Here is a 16,680-nt window from a genome sequence, read left to right on the forward strand (position 1 = left end):
TCAAACACACCATTCACATACACTGGTACCTCGCGTTACAAACACCTTGGGTTACAAACTCTGCTAACCCGGAAGTAGTACCTCGGGTTAAGAACTTTGCCCCAGAATGAGAACAGAAATCGTGCAGTGGCAGTGCGGCGGCAGCAGGAGGCCTGATTAGATAAAGTGGTACCTCAGGTTAAGAATGGTTTCAGGTTAAGAATGGACCTCCGGAACGAATTAAGTTTGTAACTAGAGGTACCACTGTACTCAGACTTAAAAGTGATCAGAATGATGAGAACTTATCTGCGCCCAGAAGCTCACACAAGCTATTTCTGGCCCTTTCTGCTGATAGTTCAACTCCTTAGCAGTTGGAGTGTTCTTGACTATTCTGTGACACTTCCGTCAACTCAGCCAATAGCAAAGGGGGATAAATGCTTTGATAATCCTTGCTTTTGTGACATCACTGCAATTCAGACACGGCTATGCAGTTCTAAACGACAGCAACCTAGGTACATACTGTAAATGTTCATCTTTTTTTGGGGGGGGGGCAGACTCCTTGTGTCTTGGGGAAGGAGTTGGCAGGTGTGGGGTGCATAACAAAATGAGGATAAAGAATTTGGTGGCTAAGCAGATTATAGGAAGCCGCAGTGCAAAACAGTGGGGAACCACTGGTGTAGGGGATGGTGGTAGGACTGCATGGGACTCAGTTCAGGCTTGAGGGTTTACCTTTTATAGTGTTTGTTTCCCCTATAATTAGACAACTGTTCTTGTGCATTGAGAAAGCTCCAGGTGTGGCCAGTTAAAGGGCTTTAAGTGCTGACTCAGGCTTTGCCACCCCCTCCCCCTTTCTGTCCCCGAGATGCACTGGTCTGGCCAGTCTAGGTGCCAGGCCTCCTATTGTAGCAAAGCTTGGAGACGACGCCAACCTGGCGCCGTGCTCTGCCCAGCCCTGGCTAGCAGGGAGGCGGCTCTGGCCCAGAAGCTCCTGCAGGGGCAGGTTTCTCCAGGGTGGAACGTGCCTGTGTGGAGTGAGGCTGGGCTGGAGACCTGGCGAGATGGATCCTCCTCCAGGGAAGTATTTTGCATACCCACCGGCTTCTCTCAGCACCTTGGTAGCGTGAGTTGCCTCCCAGTGAACAAGCTGTGAAGGCCCATTCCCTTGGGACCTGACCAGCATCCCTAAACGGCTTTGTCAGTGAGCTTATGCTCACATCTGTCAGCAGGTCTTCATTCTGCTCTTTAACAACAGAGGCTACAGGCATTTTAACCTTTAACAACAGAGGCTACAGGCATACATTCAGCAAGGGAAGCTTCCCCACTCTTGGATCACATTGCTAGGTGAAGCCGCACCTCCGGAAGCTGTTAAAGGCACAGGGTCCTTTTAAAAAGAATGACAGTAAACAAACATTTGTGATTGTGACATAAGAAATATCTTTGATTACGGAACCACAATATAATTTATGATTAATTACATCTAACTATAATTTTTTTAAAATGTATTTTTTATTAAAGATTTCTTGGTTTACAAAAGTATGTGCAATCTCTCTTTTTTCAAGCTACATTTTTTACAGATCAGTTTCATTTGTTGAGACGTTAGTAGTACATTAGGAAGAAGAGGGGGAAAGAGGTGGAGGGGGCCATGGTGAGTGGAGCCGGGTGGCTCACCGAGTGATTTGGGGCCAGATTTCACTCTCGGCCTGGCCTGCCTCATAGGATTGTAGTGAGAACAGAATGTGGAGTAGCAGCACTGTGGACACCACCTTGAGTTGCTTGGAGGAAAGGTGAAATACAAATGTAATAATGAATGAATGAATAGCCGACCTTGCCTCCAAAGAGCATACGTGATCCTTCCCCTTGCGCATTTTTTGTTGTCGCAACAGCCCTGAGAGGAAGGTTAAGCCAAGACATAGTGACTGTCCTGGGGTCGCCTGGTGAGTTTCATGGCTGGGTGGGGTGGGGTGGTGGATTTGAATCCTAGCATTATAGATCCCAATCCCACACTCTTATCACTACAACACACTGGCTGTCATATTGTACCTTTTCTGCATTGCATGTGCGCAATGTTTCCCCCCTCTGCTTTAGGGATGACTCCTTCTTCCCCGATTTACTGCATTGGACTTACCTGCAACCTCCTGATAGCGCCAAAGCTATCATGTACAAATGTAGGTGTTAAACAGGCAGTATGAACAATACAGGAATTAAAGAATGTTTACAAAAAAAGAGAAAAGAATGACAGTAGCCTTGTATGTTCAAACAACTGCCTTACTACATTGTTTGCTCGTGCATGTGTGGGTTTGCCAATCCCGCCCCCGCCCCCTGGACAGAGCTCCTATGCCTTTAATAGATGCATGGCAGATAAAAATTATTGTCTTCCAGTGAAGACTTGGAACCTCATGAGAATGTGGTAGGACCCTAGAGATCCTCCACTCCTGATTCTACATCATGGTTTCCTAAACTTGGGTCTCCAGCTGTTGTTGGACTACAACCCCCATCATCCCTAGCTAGAAGAACCATTGGTCAAGGATGGTGGGTATTGTAGTCCAAAAACAGCTAGAGACCCAAGTTAGGGAAACCCTGTTCTACGCCCCCTTCAGTACTGCCCCCTCCACCTAAAATGTGCTTTTAAAATTCTGGATAAATCACAGGAGGATGTTGGGGGGGGTAGGTTCCGTTCTGCCTACCGCCCAGTTTGAAGGGCTGGTGGGAATGGCTCTTGCAACATGAACCCATGCCTCATTGCTGTGTGAGTCAAGCACAGGCAGGGCCAGACCTATTATAAGCCATAGTAAGGTGGTTGTGTCAAGTGGCTGAGAGGGGTGGGGGAAGCACCACCAAATGTCCTCTGCACTATGATTGCATGGCATGATCTAAGCAATATGAGGTTTCCAGATCCCGGGTGAAATACTAAATCCTTCTATGCCAGTTACTCTCAGCTATTTAATAATAGTGGGAAGAAGTTTTTATCTCCGAGAAGTATTGCATTATTGATACGAGCCTAGAGTCCTTAGCAGCATGAGTCTGTGTGAGTGGCTGTTCTTCTTTCTCTCCTGCAAAGACACTGTTGCCTGGCCCACCCTGCTTCTCAGGACTTTCTTGGGATAATTCCAAATATCCCATTTATTGACTGGCTTGGAAATCATCTTGATGATAGATGATACATATATTTTGTATGGCTGACTTGTATTTGGTATGTCCCCCCCTCCTTTTTGTAAATATATGTTCAGTCGCTTCAGCTTTTGTTGCCACTGACAGCTGTCGAAGGGGATCAGATAGAATTTGGCAGGACATGTTGGAGGTGGCAGAGCTGGATTGCATTGTTCAGGTTCAGCAGGCAATTTTCATATCAACACATTTGTGGGTTCGAAGGCGGCCGCAGAAATAATGAGCCAATCTTGGAGGACGAGATCTTGATCCTGGAGTCTCACACTCAAGTTTGGCCATTTGCAGATTCCCCATTGAAATCTTTGTGCCAGGGAAAGGAGGAGTGTTGGAAGCTCTGGAGCTGCAGCTGCAACTGTTATCTTCTAAGAGCGCAATACACAGTTTAATGATGGAAGAGTATTTTCCTGACAACTAGGTTCTAGAAACCTAGATGCTTTAAAAATAAAATAAAACCCCAGGTGTCCTATCTATTTAATCAGAAGAGAAGTGCCATGAATGAAAGAGACGGGTGAGGAAAGCTTACATTCTGGCAATGGGACTATACTGTTAACACTTGGGATCTATCTATCTCATATACAGCATCCCACTGAAACCACTTAAAAACTCCTCAGCAGGAAGAAAAACAAGCATGCATTCTCATATAGACTTTGGGTGGAGGGCTTCCCACAAACAGGTTTTCATTTTTCTCTGCCTCGAAAGTATCCCACTTGCTTTTTTAGGGGGAAGGGCAGAGGCATGCATTGCTGCACAGGCTGAGTAGGAGGCAGACGGGCACAGCCCTGGGATGGGCAGAGACACGAAATGCCAGGATTAGAAACTCCCTGCCCTTGGCACTAATCCCTAACTGTTCAGAGAAGCCATAGCTTGGCCAAGCCCCTTCTTCACCCACCCACCCACCCACCCACCCTCCTCCTACCCTGAGTCTCTGAACACAGTGGTTTGTTTTTTTGTATGTTATGTGGGGAGGGGCATATGCAGATCTGTAAAGAAATGGCTTGAGGTGGTTGGAGTCAAACAGAGCCAAAAAGAACCAGGCTGAGATTGGGTTGGAAAAGCTGTATCTGGCTGATGGAGAGGGACATAGAAAGGAGGTGCAGAAACCAGCACTGGATGAGCAGTGGGGTCTACTGATTAGAGAGAGCTAGAGAACAAAGGAACATTTCTTACATTTGGCTTCAGATTTCTGAGCCTGGTTGAAAATTGAGAACTAGGATCCTGTGGAGTGAGTTGGGTCTGGTTTTGAGCAAATTGGATCCAGCTTAATATCCATCTTTCAGATTTCCAGCTGGCTGGCAACGTCAAGGTAGCATGCTGCTGGCTACACCCACTGCCGCGAGTACATTCTTCTGGGACTCTGTGCCCTGTGGCCAGGCCTGGCTCTGTTACAGCCTCTCCCCTGATAAGAGCCCTACCTCTGTCTCTGTTTTTATGACTGTCTGGCATTTAGTCCAGACCAGGTTTGTTTATTTCTGTCAGAGACCGTTCAAGTGGGAGTCTCCATATGCATGTCCCATTTGAAGAGGGCAGCTAAGGGCTGCTGGCTGTGCTGGAGCCCGTGCGTGAGCACAGTTGATCCTTTGGTGGTGCATTCATCCATGTACAGGTGCCAGCCATAACCTTCCCCATTTCAGACACTCCCCAAAGGCAGAAGAGGCTGCTACATTCCTCTCTCCCTCTGACAGCACATGAGCATCTGTGTAGAGGCTGCTCTGTTACAGTAATCGTGGAATAAAAACTCCTCTCTCTCCAGTTCTGAACTTTCAGTCTTCCAAGCTGGGGTTGCAGGCATGTGTTAGTTGCATTGTGGGTAAAAACACACACCCTGCTGTTTTGCAGCTGTTTGCCAGCAACATAAGTCTTCAGTTGATCTCTGTGTTTTTTATTTTCTTTCTAAAAGTGGATTCAAATCCCTACATCACTCATAAGGTCATACTGGAAAAACCACCATTTTACTACACAGTGTCTGCTTAACTGTGCAGTCTTATGCATTATATTTAATGGGATTTACTCCCAGGTTAAGTGTATATGGCAGTGAAGGGTTACCTGCAGCCTTAGCTTAATTTTACATGAGTAACAAGGAAGGAAAAGGGGGGGGGGAGAGAGAAGGAGAACTTGGCCTGCTTTTGGCTCAGGTCCCAACAAGATTAGTGTTCGGCCAGCAGCAACAATGACTGAAGTGGAGTACCTGGCCTTTTTGAACAGAGAGCTTAGTTGGAGACGAGTGCTTGCCTTGTGTTTGGGAGACACCACTCCCTGCTGTCCAAAGAACAGTGTGTTAGGGCAATTCGGTTCAGACAGGACACAGCATCCACATGTAACAAAAGCTGGGAGGGGGGCAGGAGTGAGAGCCAAGGGTGAGTCACAGCATTTCAACTGTATAGCATTTTTGCCCCCTTCTCTAGTTTACATGTGTGGGGTGCCTGGCCCCCCTTGTGGTTGGAGTGGAGCATGGGTTGCTGCGGGTATGTCTGGAGTTCCAAAGTGACCTGCCTGTTGAGTCCTAGGCTGGAAAGCGCTATCAAAGTGCTCAGGTTCCTCTCTGTGTTCTGGTGCCGGCGTTATATTCCAGTTATCATCAGGGAATGTTCTATCCTCGCTTGGGGATTCATCCTAGCTGAGGTAAAATGTCACTTGGGACAAGATATATATATATATAAATGACGGGGGAAGTATATTCACAATATATGCTTTCTTACAGTAAAGTTAAAGGAAAGCTATTTCAGGATCAAAAAGCTACATGGGTATTTCCAGTAGTCACTTAAAGTTTCTTCTGGATTTTGTTCTTTGTGTAGAAGAATTTTAAGGGTTCTGATATGGCTGTTCATTGGCACCTGCTGTGCCTCTCTGGATGGCAGAGCTGTCCCAGTCCTGATTATTTCCCCTTCCTCTTTGGATAATTCAGCGGGGGCGGAGGTGGGTGTTATATTTAGTGCTTCCTATCCAATGATCCCAAAGGGCTTTCCACAGATGGGGAAGCTGAGGCCACAGTGGGGAAGTGAGTCACTCAGCTTCAGATGCTGAATCAGTAATAGGCACAGGAATAGAACCCAAGAGTCCTGACACCAAACTCCTCCCAAAATCTGGACGGTCTCATTCCTTTATCAGAGATTGCAAATGTTTTAATCTGTTCCTAAGTGTGGTTTTCCGTTTTCAGAAGGAAGTCTCAAATGGGGCTCGCTCACAAGTAAGCTTGCATGAGATTGCTTAAGGCTGTGTTCCTCTGTCTGCTTACCTTGTAGTAGCTCCAACTATACAAAGTGGAGCTTACTGAGTAAACAAACGTAGCACTGAACTGCATGCAAGCATACATTAAAGTCTAGCTGAATTTGGTTTTTATGATGCATGCTTTGACTCCTACAGATTTAAATGGGGGTTGGGGTCTCTTAGGCTGTATTGTAGGCATCTGTCTGTCCTGGGACTGCACCACTGGAAGAGAAGTCAAACCATTGCATTAGAAGCACTGAAGTGACCTCCCCAGGGTGCAAACCTGGTCAGTGTGTATGGAGGTCCTGGACTGCCCAGATAACAGGACCCCAGTCTTGGCCTCACTGATGTGATCCGAAGGAAAGCAGAGCAATCCATTTTGCACCAGCTTGGCTGCAGGAGTTGCTGGAAGGAAGTATACAAGGTGCCATCCAACTGTCTTAGGGACTCCTCTCCAGATTTATGCAGGGTTTACTCATCCTTTTCTTCTCCCGTAGATATCCTGCATACCATACACTTAAAGCGCACAACTTTCCCCAATGAATCCTGGGAATTGTAGCTCTGTTGGTATAAACTACAGTTCTCAGGATTCTGGGGCGGGGGTGGGCTCTTTAAATGTGTGGACACAACCGTAGAGTTATTATACCAACTGCATTAAGGACTGGAGACAACCATACACATACTTTTATGGAAGTTGGTCTAATTGAACTTAATAGGACCTACTTCTGAGCAAACACATTTAGGGCCAAACTAAAGGAGTGGTCCTATTCTTAGGGTTGTATCCAACTGAGTTCTGCTTGGAGGAGATCCACTGCAGCTTTTGAAGTTAGTCACGCCCATTAATTTCAATGGGTAGGACCAGACTGGAATAGAGCCCTTAAATGTTTACCTGATAGTAAAGCCAATGGAACTCAATGGGTCTGTCTTCTGAGTAGATATGCATGGTTCCTATAGGGATAAAGAGTTCTTGAGTTAACTCAGGCCCAGCCACTTTACAGCTTTCAAGTTCAGAGTCATCCCTTTCAATTGTGCCTTGGATAATTGTGGACTATTATACCAAGAACCACTACTTTTCGATAGAAAAAAGGTTTGAGTGAGTAATGATAAGCCATCCCAATGGCTCAGTCAGGGATGCCAATAGGATTTTCTAGGCCAAGCACACTAGATGAGGATTCAGACCAGGGCCAGATTTACGGTAGGTTTGATGAGCCCTAAGCTACTGAAGGTAATTGGGCCCTTTATATGTTCAGCTGTCCTTTGTCAACAACAAATTGTCACTGTTTTTTATGTTGAATATATGCTATATGGTAATTTATGGACCTAATAGGTATCTAAAGCCATTTGCACATAACAAAATATGTATTTTATCAAAGTAATTGTTGAACTGAAATACAATTAAGAAGAAGTATATTAATAGCAAACCAGTGATATTTTAGGGAGCAGGCTAGCAGGCAGGGCCCATTACTTACACATCATAGGAGCCTACATAACACAAAACAAAACACTGTTGCTGTATGTAGGTTTTATTTTATTTGTTTTTTATCTTATATTTTGGAAATGTAAATCCAGTGTTTTTCCTTTAAATTTTTTTTGGGGCCCCCAAGAGAGTAAGGCCCTAAGCTATAGCTTGTTTAGTCTATACGTAAATCCGGCACTGATTGAGACCTCTGGCCCAGTTGTGAAAGAGGATACAAATTTGCATAACATTTTCACATGCTTCCTGTGTATGGCAGCTTGCGTCCTCCTTTCCAAGTGGGGTGGAGAGCTCAAAAATAAAAAAGGGGTCATGTGGAACTGAAAAGATGTCTGATAGACAGAATGTAATCAGGTGAAACTTTCCCCATCATTTTATTTTGATACTAGAAAAAAACAACCTGTTGGATTCCTGCCTGCCACACAGTTCTAAAATGCAGAAGAGCCCTGCGCTCCCCCAGTGCGAACCCTAAAGCGTGCAAACAATTCAAGTTTGATGAGTTGTACACCAGCTATGTTATTGTATCTTTTTCCCATCAATTGTTACTGGGCTGGCAATACCACATTCAGTCCAAAACCAGGTATACTTCTGATGGCAGTTAGGAGGGGCCAAGGGGAGGTTAAAAGAGATTTAACATTTACAGTAATCAAAAGTTCAGGTGCCCATGCTTCTATAAATTCCAGATTAAATTGTCAAAAAGCATGTAGTGTATTCTAAGAGCTTTTGTTGTGATTATTTTTTATACCTCATAATCACTACACTTGAGATTATAGCACAGGTCAAACAGCCACTCTTTCCTCTCTCACTTTTTCCTTTAAGTAAAAAGGATTTAAGTTTTTAACATGAATATATCCACAGTGGTACCTCGGGTTAAGAATTTAATTCGTTCTGGAGGTCCGTTCTTAACCTGAAACTGTTCTTAACCTGAGGTACCACTTTAGCTAATGGGGCCTCCCACTGCCGCCCCGGCGCAATTTCTGTTCTCATCCTGAAACAAAGTTCTTAACCTGAGGTACTATTTCTGAGTTAGCGGAGTCTGTAACCTGAAGTGTCTGTAACCCGAGGTACCACTGTATTTTAGTGTTATACCAGCATCAATAATCCATCCCCAGGAATCCTTCCATGGCTGTAAAGTAACAAACTACCCCTACCCAACATGTTGTTCCTACAATCACCTTATCCCCCCACAAAACCCCTGCATTTCCTAGAATTGAAAACAAACCCATTATATCAAGAGACAGGATAACAACACTAGACTACACTGCAGGGTTGCCATATCCTGCTCTCTTTCTCATCACCCCCACCCCAGCAATATTAATACAGCAGCACTGGGTTACTCTGCAGGGCTGATATAACCCATGTTTTCTCAGCCATAATAGCCACAATCCTGCCATACAGATATACTAATGATGGGTTTTATTTTTATTTGCACTAGGAGAGTAATTTTAAAATAATATTTACTCAGAAAGCGTGCGCGCGCACACACACAAATAGTTTTTAAGAGTGAAAAAGCTTTGCTGCTTTTTTGTTTTTGGATGGACATGCACAGCTATATTTAACTCTTGGATTTCTCAATTATTTTTTTCTGGGCAACAGTCGCTTCTCTACCAGGGAAGATGGAAAAATACAGTTTCAGAATGAACCAGGAAGTGTCTTCTCCATTGTCTGGATAATGGATGTCCTGGGTCATTTTTGAAGTCATTTTTGGACTTTCTTCAAGCTTGTATTAGTCTAAATTTCTCTCTATCACTAGTCAATCACATCTCTGACTTCACCCATTGGCTAAAAACACTGAGAGATGAGAGCAGGCTTTTTCCTCATAGTGCAGTCGTTTTGAATGGCGCCTGTAAATTTTGCTTCACAGTGTTTGTTCCAAAATGCTGAGAGGCTAACTTTTAAAAAGAAAAGAAAACTCGGCTTCAGGCCCCACCCTCTGGCTCTGCTCCTGGTACAAATGTACCACCTGTACCCTTATCTTGGTGACCATAGGTTAAATGGAGCCATGTAGCAGAGTACAAATGGCAAAATAAAGAACCAAATTCCAGTTCTTTGAAAAGCTGTGGAATGACTTACTGGTGAAACATAATCAATCACAAAATATATAATGCATAGTTAGTTTTTAGGCTGTCGTCTTAAGTGCACTGTAGAGCCATTCCTATCGATTGTAATTTTTAAAGGCTTGAAGCCCTAATGAAGAGCAATTTAGCAATGTAATTAATGTACTGAATGCCAGATTAGCACACAAATGAAGTTGACAAGTTAACCTATACTCGGTCACTAACGCAGAAAAAGTTCAACTGCGGTTTTGTCTTGCATGCATTGGCTTGAGTCCAGCTCCTCTGAAAGCAGCGGGTGTTTGGCCACTGACTGCAATGGGAGAGGAATTGTGCCTTTCCTTTGGAGAGCTCAGGGAGAAGACGGAATCTGTAACTTGGGTGTGATGGAACAAAAGTGCTGGTTGACATTTGATTCAAGCATTCATTGCAATATTTGAAATAGGTTGCTTCTGAGAATCTCATTATTAAAAACCTGAGAGGAAAACAGAAGAGAAACCCATACTGCCTGGAAAGCTGCCACTAACCAAACCTCCTCAGATCCGCACTGCTACTCAGCCACCCACATTTCATCATTTTAATTGTGCTCCCTCCTGCCCTTATTGATTGTGCATTCAGACAGACAGCTCTAGCACATTCATGTGGTAAGTTCAGATAGACATTTTTACCAAACCTGATGTAATCTCCAAAAGTGCACAAATATAAAATGCAGTTAAATGATGATGCCACTTCATTCATCCACCTTCCCCCCCCCGCCCCCAAATATCTCCATGCCAACAATACCAAGCAACCAGTTGTGCGGCTGCATAATCTGCCCAGGTCCAGCTTGCCCCTTGTGTGGAAAAGAGGTTTCAGGGGATTCAAGGGTGCACGAAAGGTCCCAAAAGCTAAGGCTGGGATCTAGCATGAGGAGCTGTCCAAGGTTAGATTTGCCCAGGATGTTGGGAGACCCTTTCAGGAAAAAGGAATTCTAAACATCATTCCCACTCATAGGACTCTTCAGGAGTGAAATAGCTATGCACACAATAAAAAAAAGCAGAATCCTTGTGTATTCTTCTCGGTCAACAGTGCAGTATTTCAATGACTCCAACTTTTTTAGTAGGTATTGCAGCTCTTCCTGGATCCTTACCTTGAGCTGTTCCAGCCTCTCTTCCTGTTCCTGATTTCCTTTGCCCCACCTTCTTTGTTCCAGTTCTTCATGTACTTTGGACTGTATTATTGGTTATGATCTGTGTTTTGGCCTTAAACTCAGACTCCACTCTGGGTTTCTTGGAGTGTTTTTCTCAGCCTGGCCTGTTGCGCTAGCCTTGATTTATAGAAATATACCTCCAAACCAATACAGCCTTGACAAGTGGAGCCTGAAATCCCAAAGCGTGTGAACTCTACACATTATAAAGACTATATCAGTGCTTCATCCAGTCTCCCTTTTGGCCCCTAATTTCTCCCTCTGCCTCAAACCACTCCTCTTCCCCCCCGACCCCTCCTCCGCAAAGCACTATTTGATGCCCTGTAACACTTTTTTACAATTGTATTACACTGTGGATCAGTAATCTTTTATTCCTGTGCTTTACAAGATAAAGAACAGCTCAAAACAAAACCCAGAGAGTACAATCTTAGTCATATAGAAAATGCATAGTCCTTACCTTTTATTTGTACTCAGTTTATATGTGGTTCTAAGGAAATTACCACATTTGTCCCTATTGACCCTTTGAATAGGACTTTTTGAATGCTTTTGTTTTATTAGAAATGCAGAAAAGGTAAATTATACTTCTGCATGGATGACCCTCGGGGTCCCTTCCAACTACGAATCTATGATTCTATGTCACGAACCACTATCCTGGGGTTTCTGCTGAATGGGGTCATAATCAATTAAAAATGGTTCCAATTTATGAGAAAAATAGCAATGTATTTTAGAACTGCAAAGGACCTGATGTGGCGTCACTAGTTGGATATTTCTGACTTTTATTGGTAAGCGGCAGAAGAGTTCCTTTGCATGCTGTGCTGCCTGTCTCTTTCTCCCTGCCCTCGTTATGCAAGCTCTCCAAGGCCGGGAACCTTTTAAACGCTTGCTATGCAAGGGTGTGTTGCCTGCCGCACCCTAACCTTCACCCTCCCGCATGATGCCCGAGTTAAGCAGGCAAACAAAGGCAGCGATTAATGGGCAATGCCAGGGGCTGGCACTTCCTCCTGTGGTGCCTGGAAGGAGGAGAGCAGGATCCAGGGCTGACCTTCATTCCAGCCAGATGGAATCTGCTACATTTCCCCACTGTGGCAAAGGACTCCTGGATCACCTCCTTCATCACATATGATTTCTGTATTAACTACTCACCTGTGGCACTGTAGCTTCTGACTGTTCCCCAGATGTATGCTTCCCCCTTTGTGCAATTTCACCATTATTTAGTTTCATGCAGCTTCCCACCCCTCATTTCATTAGTCCCTGCAAATACGGTGGAGTTTCGATTTACATCAAGATGGCAGATAGAAAGTTCTGGGACTTTCAGGAAAACCCAGAGTTGTATTTGTCTAGGGAGAATGTGCTGCCACACTCTAGTACAGTGGTACCTCTGGTTACGTACTTAATTCGATCCGGAGGTCCGTTCTTAACCGGAAACTGTTCTTAACCTGAAGCACCACTTTAGCTAATGGGGCCTCCCGCTGCTGCCGCGCCACCGCCACATGATTTCTGTTCTCATCCTGAAGCAAAGTTCTTAACCTGAAGCACTATTTCTGGGTTAGTGGAGTCTGTAACCTGAAGCGTATGTAACCCGAGGTACCACTGTAGAGCCAACTGGAGGGTTCTTTGAAGTATTATATTTGTGTGATATTTATATTTGTGTACTTCATTATTATCATTATCTCGGGTTAAGAACTTTGCTTCAGGATGAGAACAGAAATCGTGCTCCAGTGGAAGGCCCTATTAGCTAAAGTGATGCTTCAGGTTAAGATCAGTTTCAGGTTAAGTATGGACCTCCGGAACGTATTAAGTACTTAACCCAAGGTACCACTGTATAAGGCTATCAAAACATGAGACAAGCTAAACCGAGGACCCATAGGTCAAGCAGACAAGCCGCAAAGCCCTCCTAGACAATGTTCTGTTGTATACATTGAGCCAGGAAGGGAAACCTGCCATGCCCAGCCTAGCCCTGAGTCTTAGATTTTGCCCATTTGTTAACAGTGTTCCTGGGCAAAGCGAAAATGGTACTCCCTATTTTCATTATCTTTTTGCTTCTCCGTGGTTCTTCTTTAGGCATCTTAAAGTTTGACTTCATTTGAGCAAAACTCACCAGGTGTTTAGCTCACAAGCCTTTACCTAATACCAGGGCCAGCCAACTTTGGGCCATGTGAAATATAAGTAAAGACGTGATCACGTGGAAAGAGTTTTCCTTTACTACTAAGTAATAATTACCAGCCGTTACACATCATGGGCTAGGAGGAAGGACTTCCAGGAGAGCCTGGGCCCCATCACCTCTAATTTTAAGAAATAGGTGCTGCTTAATACATGCCACAGTCCTCTGTGACCCTCACTCTAGCCTTTTTCTTTGAAAGATCATGGACCAGGCAGAACAGTGGACATTTCTAGGCAGTGGTGCAATTAGGTAATTTTAGACTCTGGACTTAATAGTTGTACGTGGGGGAGCTCGACGGATGATTATGTATATTATTTCACCTATTTCTAAATGTGGCAAGCTGGCCATAATTGCATTTGGAGGTCCTGCTGTTCTTTTACTGAGCAGGACTTTACTCTTCTGCTACAAATTCTTGCCTCAACAGCAGTGTTCGAAACTCCCGTTGTTCTGGGTGAATTTTGCAACAGGGAATTTCATTAGCACAAGCAGTTTCTGAGCTCTGGGCGCAGTACTGCGCCTAGGATTTCAGATTAAAACTGCAGTGTGGAAGGAAAGGAGGACCTTTTTCTGCCTCCCTACTTCCAGCTACTCTCTGAAGACTGGAGAGAGACCCTCTTAAGAATATTAGGGGGGTGGGCAGGGGAAGGACTAGACCCTGTGAAAAATGAACATAATGTTTTAGCTGTTGCTCATTCATTTTTAGCTTTTATTTTTGTTATAAAAAAGTGCATATTCTGTTGTTGTGCCCATAACCTAGGTTTAAGGTGCCATTTAGCTCCTAACTTTCATATCTCGATTTCTAACACTGCCTGACAGTACCATTGTTTCTACTCTTTGTTTTGTCCAAGATATATTTGAAGAGCCCCATACGTTTTTTACTTCATGCTAGAATATTTTATTATACTGTGCATGAGAATCGGGCAAATGACTCATAGTTTTTAGAGACAAGAGAGAGGAACTTATATTAATATGTGGGTGGGATTCAACTAATGAGTCCCATTAGCAGAAGCCCATGCAAGGATATCTGCCAGTGGATCAGGTCTCCCGCACCCTGAATAGTGTGCCTGGGAAGAAGAGGGGAAATCATTGCCATAGTGTAATGCTGAATTCTTTACTCTGTATACGGGGGGAAGGGAGAGAGGTTTCGTTTATTGGAAACAGCTGTTTAATTATCAGACAAAATTATTAGCCCTCTACCATTACTATTACTGAGAGGAAGTGCAATCTTCTACATCCTTATTTGAAAGTAAATTCCATTGAAGGCAACTGTCCCAAAAATGAAATGTATTAGGACTACCAGAATGTCAAGTTGCAGTCACCAAGGGCCACAATCCCTTCTGGGCAATGTTATGGGGGGCACATGCCAATAATGACCAGAGGCAGCCAAGCAAAAATGCTCCAGAAGGGTGTGAAGCAGTGCCAGTGAGAGAATGATCTGGGGAGAAGAGATGTAGGTGTGGAGGGTGCATGGTGTGCGGAGAGTCCTGAGGGCCAGATAGGGAGGCCTGGAGAGCTGCATTTGGCCCCCATCCCTGAAGTTCTCTCTCCTCCCCTTACACACTTATGGTTGCTGAAACAACTCATAACTTATTTATAAATCTCTCTCTCTTTACAATTCGTATCCCCTTGAAAATATATAAAGATCAGCTAAAGCTAATACCTGATATTTGCAGGGAGGTGGATCGTTTGTTAAATATATTAAACCCTGGGAGAAGAATGTGATGAAGCTTCTCCCAGATGTCTGGGTGATTGTGTATACATGCAAGGAGATGAAGCTAGAGAACTGTATGTAATACATACTCATGTTTGTAGAAGAAGCGAGACCCACCCAAAGCATGGCCACTGGGCTTGATTATCACTTTGCACCTTGTACTTCTGTGGGTGAATGGGTTGGGTCAGGATTGGTATACCTGTGCAAATCAGAGTCTTTAGGTGTATGCATCTGTGGGGCCCCTCCTCAGAACTCACCTTTTCCATTAAGTCTTTAACCCCTTAATTCTCATGCCCAACAACTGTAACCAGGTGTAACTTCATTTGCTTACATACACCTTTGGCTACTGGTGCCTCTCCCTCCTGCCTTTCTTCCCCTATCTTCTTTTCTTCCACGCTGTCAAAATTTAGACTGGAAGATTATTGGGGGCAGGAAACTGTTTCTGAAACTCTGCTAAGTGCCATGAACATAAGTGATGTGTTGTCTTGTAATTAATGATTTTATATAAAAGTAATTTTACAGTTCTGAACTTTGGGTGTACATCTGGCCTTTGGTGTTTTTCTCCTCTGGAATTTGAATGTAGTAAACAAGTCTCTTTAAGATTGTATGTATGTTTATTTTGAAGAATGTTTATTTATGTTTGGGTTAAGTCTTAATGTGGCATTTAAGTGTTTGCAGTTTGTGAATACAGCTTCTGCATTTGGAATAAGATTCTTCTGTACATATTTCTATAGTATTTGTGTACTTATGCATGAATCCATCTCAGGCTGCACATTTATTTAGTTACTGACATTGAGTGAATGTTATGTGTGCAGTTAGACCTAATAAGAAAGAACACTCTGTGTCCAGAGGTTGTATGTTTATTGTACATACAGTGGTACCTCGGGTTACATACACTTCAGGTTACAAACTCCGCTAACCCAGAAATAGTGCTTCAGGTTAAGAACTTTGCTTCGGGATAAGAACAGAAATCGTGCTCCGGCGGCACGGCAGCAGCAGGAGGCCCCATTAGCTAAAGTGGTGCTTCAGGTTAAGAACAAATTAAGTACTTAACCCAAGGTACCACTATATGTGTAGTCAGATGCTGCTGTTCTGGGTTTAAAAACTTCTACGTGGAAGGCATTTCAAAGAATTACCTTTCTACATGTGTGTGACTGACATACATACAACATAATACAAATTCTTCCAAAGAAATGCCCTTCCCTGTGATTTGGTAATGAAGAAAGCCCTCCTATTGCCTCACCATCAGATGGGGCTTCTCTCACCTGGAAGGTGAAGCTGACATCCCAGCTGAATGTGGCGTATTTATCTGACACGTATCTTCCAGGGAGCTGCGCTTGACTTCTGGGGCTTTAGGTGAATTTCACCCCCTCACTACAACCCTGGGACAAAGACCGCCCAGCGAGTTTAACCTGCGGGAGGGAATCTGGAGCGGCGTCTCCCGCCTCCAACCCTTCCAGCTGTCAAAAACCGCTCGTCTATATGCCCATGGCCTGTTTTACCACCTTTCCGGTGGCTGAATGTTAACCTTGCCCCTGTGTGTGTGGGGGGGGGGGGCTGTGGCGCTCGAGGGCTTGATGCGTGGCGCGCTCTTCCCCCCTCTCTTCCCCCGGGGCCCGCGTGCGTCCTTCTCTCTCTCTCGCTCCCGGGCTCCCTCCCGCCCAGCTTCTGACGCGGGCGCCTTTACAACTCCCCCCTCCCCGGGGCTGTTTACTGGAGCACGAGCTGCCGAGCAATGAGCTCAGT

General features: G+C 44.5%; 2 long non-coding RNA genes across 3 annotated transcripts in view; one reads left to right on the plus strand and one right to left on the minus strand.

The window, feature by feature from the left end:
• Positions 1 to 16,680, plus strand: part of LOC309527809 — a 50,509-nt gene that overhangs the window by 21,129 nt on the left and 12,700 nt on the right. The gene's annotated exons all lie outside the window — the stretch shown is intronic.
• Positions 1,256 to 16,680, minus strand: LOC309527819. Of its 2 annotated transcripts, none has more exons than XR_014217376.1 (3): positions 16,200 to 16,680; positions 7,238 to 7,296; positions 1,256 to 1,360 (listed from the first exon to the last, which is right to left on the minus strand). It is a non-coding gene; the product is annotated as an uncharacterized lncRNA (long non-coding RNA). The 2 variants fall into 2 exon arrangements; XR_014217377.1 differs by lacking the exon at positions 16,200 to 16,680 and adding an exon at positions 11,006 to 11,344.

The sequence above is a fragment of the Podarcis vaucheri genome, assembly GCF_965113315.1.
Source record: "Podarcis vaucheri genome assembly, chromosome: 2".
In the NCBI taxonomy this organism is placed as follows: Eukaryota; Metazoa; Chordata; class Lepidosauria; order Squamata; family Lacertidae; genus Podarcis; species Podarcis vaucheri.